The sequence below is a fragment of the Silene latifolia genome, chromosome 10 (genome assembly GCF_048544455.1).
Source record: "Silene latifolia isolate original U9 population chromosome 10, ASM4854445v1, whole genome shotgun sequence".
Lineage (NCBI taxonomy): Eukaryota > Viridiplantae > Streptophyta > Magnoliopsida > Caryophyllales > Caryophyllaceae > Silene > Silene latifolia.
In genome coordinates, this window is record NC_133535.1 from 154,832,835 (window position 1) to 154,846,394 (window position 13,560).

Sequence of the window (13,560 nt, forward strand, 5' to 3'; positions counted from 1 at the left end):
TAAAGAAGGAGAACCTTCAATCTTCTTACAAACCCAAATTCAATTACTAATTAATTGAAGAACTTCTCTAATTAAGGAAAGATTAACAAAGAGATTAACAAAGTTTTAAACTTGAAAGGGGAAATATTCTGGATCTAGGGTAGAGGTGATCATGGGCCGGGCCAGTGCTGGCTTGGGTCGGGCCTTTCTATCCAAAATGGCCCATTTGTGTGGGCCGGGTTGGGCCGGGCCATATGCACGGGCTTATTTGACAAGCCCAAACCCGGCCCTTGTGGGCTAATTTGGGCTTTTGGGCTTAAATGGGCTTTTCGGGCCCTAAAATTTACGACTTACATTAGAAAATAATTAGCATAATACCTTCAATTACTACTTTAAAAACATACGTAGTTTATAAAATTGTACAAAATATGATGAAATGCTTATGAATTGCTCTCCAAAATAAAATAAAGACAAACACCCCCACTTTAGAATGCTTAATCATGCATTCGTGATATGATTTATGTTATATACACATTGTTTTATAAATCTAAAAAAATATACTTGAGTTTTTAAAAAGGTGTTTATAACTTAAACACTATTTTAATAGGTTTTATAAAAAAAAATATTCATTTATTAATAAATATGGGCCGGGCCGGACCAAAATTTGGGCCGAATGCTTGGCCCAAACCTGGCCCAAATATATGTTGGGCCTTTTTGGGCCAGCCCATGGGCTTTTTTGGGCCAAAACAAAAGGCCCAAGCCCTTCTAAAAAGTGGGCCGGGCCGGGTAGGGCCAATGGGCTTGGGCCATTTGATCAGCTCTAATCTAGAGTTGTGTGTACAAAAGGGTTTAAGAGGGGGTATTTATAGGCTTTTACAAGATTAAGAAGAAAAGAGGAAGAAAAGAGAGAAAAGCCCAAATCCCTTTCTGCATTGCGTTTTGCTTGGTGCACCGCCATTCTTAGGTGCTCAACCCAAAAACCGTGCAAAGAATTAAAATATCGGCATATGTGTTTTGCTTAGGTGGGCAGTGTAAACTGCCAAGCAAAACACCTTCTTCAGGACTTCTCCTTTTGTGTTGGGGTGTGTAATGCCGGTTGACCGTCTGCCGGTGCTCCTACCGGCAGCGAGGTCAAGCTTGTTTTTCTTCTAAATCTTCATTTAAATCATCTTCTTTGTGTTCTACTGGTGGGCGGCTGCTTGGCCTTAAACACAACACTCGGCCTTTTCTTGACTTCTTTGGCAATGTATGGGGTGTGTTACGCGGTGTTCGGACCAGCTGCCGGTCGTCTACCCGTGAGAACACTATCTTCAGCATTTTTCCACCTCTTCTTCATGTAAAGGCAATGGAATGCTTTCCTTGCCCCAATTCCTCTATACTCGGATCGGTTCCTACAAAAGGATATACAAGGTAACAAGTACGGGGATTGGGCACAAAATGCAAGGAAAAGCAACCGAAAACGACTCGTTACGAGTCGGTTTGCATAAAAGAAAGAGGGGAATTAGAAGTAAATTAATCGTATATCAAACCTCCCCACACTTAAACCTTACTCGTCCCCGAGTAAGTCCCAAAACCAAATGTACAAAGCATTATTAAGATAGATATGGAGAGTGGATGCACAATATAATCATCACTCAACTAAACTACTACCTAAGCCGATCGAGTATTAGCGCACTCAACGCCCCTTCAACTCGCAATTTGACACTCATGAGGGAAGAGTGCCCTATTGCAAGGCAAGTTGGGTCTTGCTACAAAACTTTCGACACATCCATCATGAAAGCACGTAATTAATAAATAGAATGCATCTAGCAAAATGATCCACTTTCCTCATCTAAGTGGCCGAATTTTTCAAACAACAAAACACGGTCTTGGTTGGGAGTACCGTCTCAGAAGTGCCAATTGAGGTGCCAACCCCCTAAGCGTGACTAAAGCAACCCATGCGTGACCAATGCTCAAGAAACAAATTCAAGAGCGGGGAAAGGGAAGAAAGGACAAGACCGCCAAGAATTACAAAGCCGACACAAGATTCAACCAAAGGACCCATGACTAAGGGGACCAAGGCAACGACATCCTCACGGTTTTCACTCGTCACTCAATGAAAGAACAAGGTGATTTTTGTGACAAAAAGCAACCAAAATCACTCAACTAACTCAACTAGCAAAAACGTGCCCGCAATCTAATGTGTAAGATCGTCCTATGTCCTATGAAATGCAACAATGGTAGAATGCACACGAAATGAAGCGAGGGTTAAAACGGGGCTAAGGAGAAGGTCGAAACGGGATTGGTGCAAGCACCATTTGGACATGTGGGGCTCAAATCAAGAATCGTCGACACATCCCATCCCGTCTCTTATTGCAACACATGAGACACGTCTATGCCCTAACATAGCAATGATGACCAAAACTATGCAAAAATTGCATAAACCCAACTCAAGTAGGAAAAAATTTGACAAAACTCCTTTTATTTCAACAAATGGTAACGTCTACACCGTAACAACGGCTCGATTTTCCAAGCCATGCAAAAAATGTGTAAACCCGACTCATCATTGGAAAAACATCAATTTGCCCTTTTTATTTAGCAACGGCTTTTTCTACCCCATTTAATGATGAGGAGGGGTGTTGCTTGCCTTTTTCTTTTCTTTATGACATATATACAACATGACTCACTATTTTTTTATTTTTCACGACATTTTCACTTTTCTATTTTGCTTTTCATTACAATTTTTCAACCTCTTATTTATATACAAACCAAATTCACATCGAAATCCGACCCAAGTGGACGTGCAAGCCATCCACCGTCACGACCCAAATCACCTCCTACAACACAACTACAAAAACCGACCAATTCTTGATTAAGGAAGGGTGGTTATGGGAATGTAGCTATTTAGGTGGGTTTGCCAAATGAAAAGGCTAAGCTCAAAGGGGGTGAATCAAAAAGGGAAACAATGTAGGGGAGAAAACAAGGCTATTTGGCTATGTGAGGCTCATAAAAACTGATTTTTGCTTCATATCATGTGCACAAAAATGTAATGCAATTTCACGGTCTAAGGACGATGCGACACACTTATGCGTAATGATGTGACATGCCTCGCGAGGAGACCTACTCTCGAACCTAGATGAGGTCGGGGTATGAATGTACCCACCCTAGGAGGCTCTACCCTTACCTTTGAGTAGCTAAGTCGAGCCAAAGGTCTAGTCTACGGCCCTAGGTCTCACAAGATCGGTCCAAACTCATTGGTCAAGCCCTCCTTCCTCGGCTAACTAAGAGGCCATGGGTGCGAGTCACGAGGAGGGGAAAGGCACAATTGGGCACATTAGCTCATCATGGGGGTACTTGGTTCCCTTCCTTGACCATGTTCTTCCTTAAAAATTTATATACAAACTCAATGCAAAATGAAGGAAATATAACATAGCTTTACATGTGAACAAATGCATGCGGAAATTTAAACAAACATGAAATGAAACGTGCAACAAGTTGGCTAATCCTAGCAGCACATCAACACCAACAATCCAAATGGTCTCCCAAGGAGACACCCAAGGCAACAAAATTCTCATTCTCCTTCAAAATATCCAAGATACCAAAAAGAAAGAATAGTAAAAGGAGTAAGAGATAGGAAGGATTATACCAAGCGTTCTTCTAGCTCCTTTTTGCCTCAAGTGGTCAATGCGCCATGCCAAAAGTTAGACAAAACATATATATACAATGCAAATTTTTTGAATTTTTCAGAAATTTTTCAATTTTTAGGCATTTTATCTAATTTATAAGCATTTACAATTATAAACAAATATTCACAAGAGTGGATATTTCCCTCCCCACACTTGAGATGTACATTGTCCTCAATGGACAAAAGCATAGGGAGTGAATAACAAAAAGAAATGAACATATTTTTTTGATTTTTTTGATTTTTCAAAAGAAAAATAACATATTTTTGAGATTTTTGTTTTTGAAAAATTAAAAAGACATATTTTTGTTAATTTTTTGATATAAGAACTCCCTCCCCACACTTATTTATTTACATTGCTTCCAAATGGAAATAAATGTGTGGAGGAAATTTAAATTAAAAGACATGTTTTTGGTTTTTTTTAGGCCCTCCCCACACTTATTTATAGACATGGGAGGGCAATTTAGTGAAATAAAGTAACATGTTTTTGGTGGTTTTTGTCATTTTTCAATTTTTAGTTGGTTTTTATTTTGAAAATGCAATGCATGCTCTATTCTATATGCAAAATTTAAATGACAATGCAAGTTATGCTAAGTAAATGCAATTACTAAATGTGACAATATATTACAAATTTGAAATCTAATGCAATCCTATATGAATGCAACTAAATGGATTATCAACTAAATGCATGCGAAAAATTAAACGTGAAGGAGAGAATTTGGATAAAAGGGAGAGATCGTACTTGTCATTTGGATTGAATATGAGGAGCATACCAAAGGCTTTGGATTGAAAAGGGAGGATAATAAGCCATCAACTCGGCCTCTCGGGACTAAGACCCCATCTCATCATCATCATCGTCATCATTGTTATCTCCGGTAGTAAAGTCGGTGCCCGGAACTAAATCCTCGGGGTTGAAGGTGAAATTACCTCCACTACCGCCGACACCCGGGAAACCTCCCGTGAAGTCTCCACTCATGTTCATCACGCCGCTATCTCCTCCCGTGAAACCACCACCGGATCCCGATGCACCCGCATCACTAGCAAAATAGGGCTGGACGTCCCCTATCCAATGGGCATCATGCCCCTCCGGTCTAGGCTCGGGCATAGGCGGGAAAATGGGGGCTGAAAAGTAGTCCGGTTGGAGGTTAAGACCTCCGTGGACCATACTCCCATCCGCTCTTGAGTAGTTGGCATCGAGCCAAGTAAAGTAGGAAGGATGAGGGGCATCGAAGAGCACGTAATCCCGTCTACAAAAGTCGTCGTAGACGGGATAGGTACCTTTAGCTTGATCATAATAAATCCGGTCCAACTTTCTTCCCAAAATGTCCCTCTCACTAGCGGCTTTCGCCGTGGCAATGTCCATCCTCTCCATCCACTCGGTAAGAGATGGTGGTAAGGGAGGATAGGAAGGTTGGCCCGAGGAGGAGGACTCCCCTTGTTGGAATTGCCAAGGTGGTGGTTGGTGGGTTTGAGGCGCGGTGTATTGTAGGGAGGAGGGAGTGTTGCTTCTACGGTCCCTTGAATATACACGAGGAATAATAGGAGGGGGTTGGTCGGTGGGTGGATCTTCTTCAATGTCAAGGAAGTAGAAGTCCTTGTCCTTTTCAATTTTGATCGCGGTGATATTGGGAAGCCGGATTGAGTTCTTGTAATTAATTTGCCAATATTCATGGCCGTCACGGGGGTTTTCTTTCAACCAAACAAGCTTGGTAGTCAAGTAGTGCTTTGTCAAGTAAGTTTCCCCGGGTAACCAATTCATGGTAGAGAGGTCTACCGGACGGTCCAAATTACGGGCAATTCGGGTGATCATGCCACCCACATGTATCGGGACCGTTTGCCCCGGAGAACTCGCTATCTTTGAAAGGTGGAGGGCTAGGTAGTGAGCCACATTAATTCTGAAAGGGGTGGGTTTTGTGAACAAGTAGGACCCCAATATTTCAAGTTCGTGGGTCCTAAACACCCATGGCTCATCCACCGCAAGAACGGTGCAACCCATACATCTATGCCACACCCGAATGACGGGGTTGTGGCAACTCATCGCGGGCCTTTTCGCACCAACTTTATCATCAAGGCCCGAAATTGCTTTCCAAACACGGGAATAGTGAAAATCAGCGGGTGGGGTATGTGACGGCGCATTTTCCAGCCCAAAAATGGTAGCCAACTGACCCAAAGTGATGTTGTGCTCTCGGTTCATGAGTCTAAAGCTAAGAGTAGCCACCATGTTTGATTGCCGGTGTTTTGTAATCTTAAGACTACTCAAAAATTCCCAAGTAATGCGAGGGTAAGTATACTCATGCATTGTAAATATTCCCCTCATGCCACACCCCGTAAAGAGAGCTTCCGTCTCCCTAGCAATCCCAAGGGCCGACAAGGAAGGATGATGCAAAAACTTAGTTGGGGTGAGGGGACGATTTTTGAAGAGAATAAACTTACCCTTCTGAGTTTGTGTGGCAAACTCGACCGTAGGAAAGTCCGGATCGAGATTTGTATCACTTGCGGCCCTAGCAATCAACTCCGCTTGATCCCTTGCTACATCCGCTCTTGTTCTTCTTCCGGCCATCTTGATGATTGGAGGAGAATGGTGAAGGATGAGGGAAGTTTGATTGAGTTTTGAGGGAGTTAGGGTTAGAAATGGGGAAAATTAAGGAGGAAATATGAAGGAGAAATGAGGAAATGATTTGGGAAAAAGAGGTTTCTCGTGGTTTTAATTTGTTCTGCGGGTGTGTTTTGCCGGTTGGCGAACCGGCAGCCGGTCTGCCGGTAAAACACACTCTCCTTTTTTCTAATTTTTCGAATTATTCTCCCAAAATTTTGACCTCGCTGCCGGTGGACCAACCGGCTGCCGGTCCACCGGCAAATCACTCTTCTCAATTTATTTTTCCCATATACCATGTGTGTTCTGCCGGTTAGCCGGATGCCGGCCTACCGGCAGAACACCACTTCCACTCAAAATCCAACTACTCAGCTTCAAGGTATGAGTGTCTTGCCGGTGAGCCGGCTGCCGGCCTACCGGCAAAACACTCCTCTTTACCAATTTTCCAAATTTTTCTAAGTCAGCATGCGTGTCCTGCCGGTGGGCCGGCTGCCGGCCTGCCGGCAAAACACACTCCTCATCAATTTTTCAGCAAATAATTTTGGCCTCGCTACCGGTGGACCAACCGGCTGCCGGTCCACCGGTAAAACACAACACACAGCTATTTTTTCGTTGTTTTCTTCCAATCAGCTCAATTTTTCTTTAACTCGGGATTCGAGCTTTTTCATTGACCCCGGGATTCTTGTTTTCCACAACTACTCCGACGCATGATGTCGGGCTTTCGGGTCAACGAAAATAATGCTTGTGTTCTTCAAAAGTGGCCTCCGTCACCAATCCAAATAGACAAAGTACGACTCCAAATCTCTCACTACTAGTCTAGAATGCAAGCTATATACAAAGATGCATGGGTTGCCTCCCATGAAGCGCCCTTGTTTTATGTCGTAGGCTCGACGGAGTTATGAATCACAATCAATAATTTGGAAGATAGGTGGCGATGGAGCTCACATTCTTTATGATAGGGGTTCCGGCAACGTAGTGCTTGAGCCTTTGCCCGTTTACCTTGAAGGATTGATCTCCATCGGATATTTCAACCGCGCCATGTGGGAAGACTCGGACCACGGTGAAGGGTCCCGACCACTTAGACTTGAGCTTCCCTGCAAACAACTTGAACCTTGAGTTAAAGAGGAGAACCAACTCTCCCTCCTTGAACTCTCTCCGAATTATGGCCTTGTCATGGAATCTTTTGGTCCTCTCCTTATACAATCTAGAGCTCTCATAGGCTTCTAGCCTAAATTCTTCAAGTTCATTGATGTCAAGTAGTCGCTTCTCTCCGGCGCTCTTCAAGTCAAAGTTAACGAGTCGGATGGCCCAATGCGCCTTGTGCTCCAACTCGACCGGCAAATGACAAGGCTTCCCGTACACCAACCGGAACGGTGAAGTTCCTATCGGTGTTTTGAAAGCGGTCCGGTAAGCCCACATTGCATCATTTAGCTTGGTTGACCAATCTTTCCTTGACCGGCTCACGGTCTTCTCAAGGATCATCTTGATCTCGCGGTTAGAGATTTCGGCTTGGCCGTTAGCTGTTGGGTGGTAGGCAAGACTCCGCCTATGTTGCACCCCATGTTTCTTAAGTAGAGCATCAAGAGTCCTTTCCCGAAAGTGAGTTCCACGATCACTAATCACAATTCGTGGAACCCCAAACCTTGGGAATATGATCGTCTCCATAAGTTTGGTCACCGATTTTGCGTCACAAGTCTTTGTTGGGATTGCTTCAACCCATTTGCTCACGTAGTCCACCGCAATAAGGATATACTCATTCCCATTTGATGAGGGGAAAGGGCCTTGATAGTCAATGCCCCATACATCGAATACCTCCACTTCAAGTATGTAGTTCATTGGCATTTCATGCCTCTTTGAAATGTTACCGCTTCTTTGGCATTTGTCACACCCCTTGACGTAGGTTGCCACATCATGAAATAGGGAAGGCCAAAAGAAACCACATTGGAGTACCCTTGCGGCTGTTTTTTGTGAACTACCATGCCCTCCACTTGGCATGTCATGGCAATGAGAGATTATGGGTTTTACCTCTTCATTCGGGATGCATCTTCTAATTATCCCATCCGCACAAGACTTGTAAAGGCATGGTTCCTCCCAAAAATATTGCTTAAGATCGTGAAAGAACTTCTTCTTCTTATGGGAGTCATAACCATGTGGGATGACCCCGGATACCAAGTAATTGACATAATCCGCGTACCAAGGGACATCCATCAAAGCAAGTGCGAATAATTGATCATCCGGCAAGGAGTCATCAATTGGCAATCCATCCTTACCCTTCACATGGAATAGCCGAGAAAGATGATCGGCTACCACGTTTTCCACACCCTTCTTGTCTCTAATTTCAATATCAAACTCTTGTAGCAAAAGTATCCACCGAATCAAGCGTGGTTTTGACTCCTTGATTAGCAAGTGCCTCAATGCCGTGTGGTCGGTGTGCACAATTACCTTAGAGCCCACCAAGTAAGAACGAAACTTGTTCATGGCATATATGACCGCCAAAAGCTCCTTTTCGGTGGTGGTGTAGTGTGATTGAGCTTCATCCAAGGTTTTGCTTGCATAATATATGGCATGGAGTTTACCATTCTTCCTTTGTCCAAGCACCGCTCCCACCGCTACATCACTAGCATCGCACATCAACTCAAAAGGTTCTCCCCAAGTGGGAGGTTGCATAATTGGAGCGGTGATGAGAGCTTCCTTCAACCTATTGAAAGCATCCAAACACTCATTAGTAAATTCAAATGGCACATCTTTTCCAAGCAACAATGTTAAGGGTCGGGCAATCAAAGAAAAATCCTTGATAAATCTCTGGTAAAAACCGGCATGCCCAAGAAAACTTCTAATTCCTTTAACATTAGTGGGAGGGGGTAAAGTTTTAATCACTTCTATCTTGGCTTGATCAACTTCCAAGCCTTTACTTGACACTACATGACCCAAAACAACCCCGGATGTCACCATGAAGTGACATTTCTCCCAATTCAAGACTAGACCGCTCTCTTGACATCTTTTCAAGACCTTACCCAAATTAGCTAGACATCCATCAAATGAGGTGCCTACGACGGATAAATCGTCCATAAACACCTCCATGATATTCTCAACATATTCGGAAAATATAGCTAGCATGCATCTTTGAAATGTGGCCGGCGCATTGCAAAGCCCAAAGGGCATGCGCCTATAAGCAAAGGTGCCAAACAGGCACGTAAAGGTGGTCTTTTCTTGGTCATTAGGGTGAATCGGGATTTGGAAAAATCCCGAAAACCCATCAAGGTAGCAAAAATGAGAGTGTTGGGCAAGTCTTTCCAACATTTGGTCAAGGAAAGGGAGGGGGAAATGGTCTTTCCTAGTTGCCTTGTTGAGGCGTCTATAGTCTATACACATTCTCCACCCGGTTGTGACTCTTGTTGGAATTAGCTCATTCTTGTCATTGGTGACTACCGTGACCCCGCCCTTCTTTGGCACAACATGCACCGGGCTCACCCATGCACTATCGGAGATAGGGTAAATTATGCTTGCATCATAGAGCTTCAACACCTCCTTCCTAACCACTTCTTTCATAGCGGGGTTTAGGCGGCGTTGAGGCTCAATGGAAGATGCACTCTCATCCTCCAGATGAATGCGATGGGTGCAAAAAGAAGGGCTAATCCCCTTGATATCATCAATTGAGTACCCAATGACATCCTTGTATTTTCTCACAACATCAAGTAACTTTTGAAGTTCGGTGTCATTGAGTGCACTATTGACAATAATAGGGTAAGTGTCATTAGGGCCAAGGAAAGCATGTTTAAGAGTAGAGGGAAGAGGTTTCAACTCCACTTGAGGAGGCGTAGATCTCTCCTCCTTTTTACCATCTCCTCTCAAGCTCTCAAATTCTTTATCCGGGTCTTCTTCAATTGTTGCTTCCATAGCCAAAGCATACTCCCGGTGCTCCTTGCAATCCTTTACCTTGCCCTCAAGGAACCCTTGAAAACCCTTGTCTTCATCAAATTTCTTCATATCAACCCATTCTTCTACCACATCAATCATATAACAAGACTTTTCTTCCGAAGGCTCTTTCATAGCCTTGTTCAAGGAGAATTCAACCTTATCTTCACCCACTTGTAAAGAAAGCTTCCCATTCTTCACATCAATCATGGCACCCCCCGTAGCAAGGCAAGGGCGCCCCAATATGATGGGGATATTTGTGTCCTCGGGGATGTCCATTACATAGAAATCACATGGAAATGCAAGTTTCCCCACCTTGAGCGGGACATCCTCCACAAGACCAATTGGGTATCTTACTGACCTATTCGCAAGTTGGAGAGAAACCCTTGTTGGTGAAAGCTCATAACCTTTCAATTTCTTGAAAATTTTGAGGGGCATAAGACTAATGCTTGCCCCCAAATCACACAAAGCCCTCTCAATATGCACGGTCCCAATCTTACAAGGTATGGAAAAGCTCCCCGGGTCTTCAAGCTTTTGAGGAGCCTCATTCATGAGAATTGCACTACACTCCTTGGATAAGTTCACCGTAGTTGTCGGGCTCAAGGAGTTTTTGTTTGAGATGAGCTCCTTCAAGAACTTTTCATAGCTTGGAATCTCCTTTACGGCATCAATGAAAGGCATGGTAATGTTGATACCCTTCATCATATCCATGAACTTTCCATACTTTTGTTCAAGTTTGGCTCTTGCCAACCTTTGTGGAAAAGGAATTGGTGGCACATAAGTTCTTATAACTTGTTGTTGAGGCTCTTCAACCACCCTAGTTGGTTCATCAATCACTCTTGGAGTTTCCACAACAACTTCCACAAGCTCATCTTCTCCCTCCTTTTCTTCAATTACCTTAGGAGGTTCAACCACAATTTGAGGTTCAACGACATCACCCGGTCTACTAGTCTTCCTCTTCTTGACAAATTCTCGGTCTTCCAAATCTCTACCACTCCTCAAGTGGATAGCATTCATGGTTTTCGGATTTTCCTCGGTTTTACCCGGGAATTTCCCTTGGGAGGCTTGTAGTTGGCTCATTTGGGTAGCCAATTGGGAGATTTGGTTGTCCGTCATTCGTTGAGAAGCTTGCATTTGGGTTCTTAGTTGGTTTATGGATGTGGTTGTCTCTTCTTGTTTTTGAGTGGTATGGTTGATGAATTGCGTTTGAGATGTCATCATTTGTTCCATCATGAGTTACATGTTTGACTTTGGTTGGGTGGGTTGTTGGAATGGTTGGAAATTTTGTTGGAAAGGTTGGGTGGTTGGTGGGTTAAGTGGTTGAAATTGTTGTCTTGGTTGGAAGGTTCTTCCTTGGAAACCCGGTGGACCTTGGTTGAATGTTGTGTTTTGTTTTTGAGTTTGAAAGTTTGGTTGTTGTGATTTTTGTTGGAAGGTTGGGTTTTGGACATTTTGAGAGCCATAGGAGAAGTTTGGGTGGGCTCTCATTCCGGGGTGATATTGGTTGTTGTTAAATACTTGCTTGGCCGGACTAGACTCCCATATCCCGTTCACTTGCTCCATACAATTGCCATCTCCAACCACCAAAGGACACTCATTGGGTGGGTGTCCTTGGTCTCCACAAAGCTCACAATTATAGACTTGGTTCCTCATAGAAGAATTGCTAGATGTTTTGCTTGAGCTCATCAAGGCAACTTGTTGCTTAAGCTCTTCTATCATCTCTTTTACCTCCACATTGTTGGCCGATTCGACCGTTGACTTCCCTTTCCTCTTGTGCCTATCATTGTTCCAATGAAAGGTACGAGAAGCCATTTCTTCAATAAGCTCTTTCGCCGTCTTGTGATCTATCTTATCCAAAGCTCCCTTCCCCGAGCCGGAATCAAGGTTCATCTTCATTTCATTGTTTAACCCTTCATAGAAATTGTTGATGAGCTCATCATCCCCAATAACGTGGTGAGGACATAGCCTTTGGAGGCCCTTGTACCTCTCCCATGCTTCATAAAGGGTCTCATCTTCTTGTTGGGTGAAACCTTGGAGCTCACTCTTGATTCTTGCGGTTCGTTGGGGTGGGAAATACTTGTTTAGGAAAGCCTTAGAGACATCGTCCCAAGTCCGAAGAGAGTCGGGTTCACAACTTTTAAGCCACTCCTTGGCACTTCCCCTCAAGGAGTAAGGGAAAAGCCTAAGGCGTACGGCATCCTCCGTCACTCCATTGGCCTTGAACATGTCACAACTATCCAAGAACTCGTTGAGATGCTCGTTGGGGTTTTCGATGGCTCCCCCTCCGAATTGGTTCCCTTGGACAAGTTGAAGCAAGGTGGCTTTCACATCAAAATTGTTGGCTTGAATAGGTGGCTTGACAATACTCGGATTCACCACCTTTTTCGGAGCCAAGTTATCTCGCATAGGAACCGCGGCCATTGTTACTTCCGATTCCGGTGTTGCAAAAGGATTCTCGAAAGTTTCAAAAGCACGTGGTTCTTCTCGAAGGTCCTCAATTACTAAATTTTCTTGAGGAATTGGTGTTTCTATAAGCCCTCTTCTACGGAGTGAATTTAGTCTTCTTGCGGTTGCTTCGATCTCGTGGTCAATCGGACGAATTGGTTGACCTCTTCGAGCTCTCCTAACCATGCAAAAAGTCCTACACACTTAAGAGAGGGATTAGTAACAAAAGACTTAGTCTAAACAAGAACGAAAACAATTAATATCTAGCCAAACTCCCCGAATTCGGCGCAAAAACTTGATGGTATCAAGCTATACCTCGCAAGTGCACGATTTTATCGTTGTACACTATTAAGGGTCGATCCCACAAGGAGTTGAAAAGATTACTAATTGTTCTAATCCTATCGTTTAGCTAAGTCGGCAATAAGGGATGGAAAGGTTATACTAGAACTACCAACAACAAGAGAAAACAAACTAAATAAGAAATAGGTGAAAGAGCAAGATAAAATGAAAAGTTGTAAATCAATAGATTAAAAACCTAAGACTCGGTTCTTCCCAAACAATTCGTAACTCCACACAATTAAATCTCTAGGCCGATCATAAGGGTAGCTAGGTGAGGAGGTGAAGGCTCTAATTCGCCTAAGACCCCCTCTCGGGTTCGAAATAGGACACTAGCACTACCCACCAACCCCCCTCTCGGGTTCGAAGGTCGGAATCCCTAACTCAATACCCGACTACCCCAAAAACATGCATTTTCCCAAGGTAGTCCAATATTTGCTAAGGTCATTAAGCCCCATCAATTCCCGGGTCATCCAACTCCCTCTCTCGAGGGTCGATTTCAAACGCTAGTTTAGAGGTGTCCTACCCCGGTTCTCCCTTTCGGTCTCAACCAAGGTTAACAATAGGGTCAAATCCGGGATATCCAAATCACAACCTAACCAACTCTCGTTGGTGGACAAGGGTCGTAAAT

General features: G+C 43.8%; 1 non-coding gene across 1 annotated transcript; it reads left to right on the forward strand.

Annotated features, from left to right (window-relative positions):
* Positions 1 to 12,093: 12,093 nt before the first annotated feature.
* LOC141610039 (small nucleolar RNA R71) lies at positions 12,094 to 12,200 on the forward strand. The gene has a single exon (XR_012527934.1). It is a non-coding gene; the product is annotated as a small nucleolar RNA R71 (small nucleolar RNA).
* Positions 12,201 to 13,560: the final 1,360 nt, after the last annotated feature.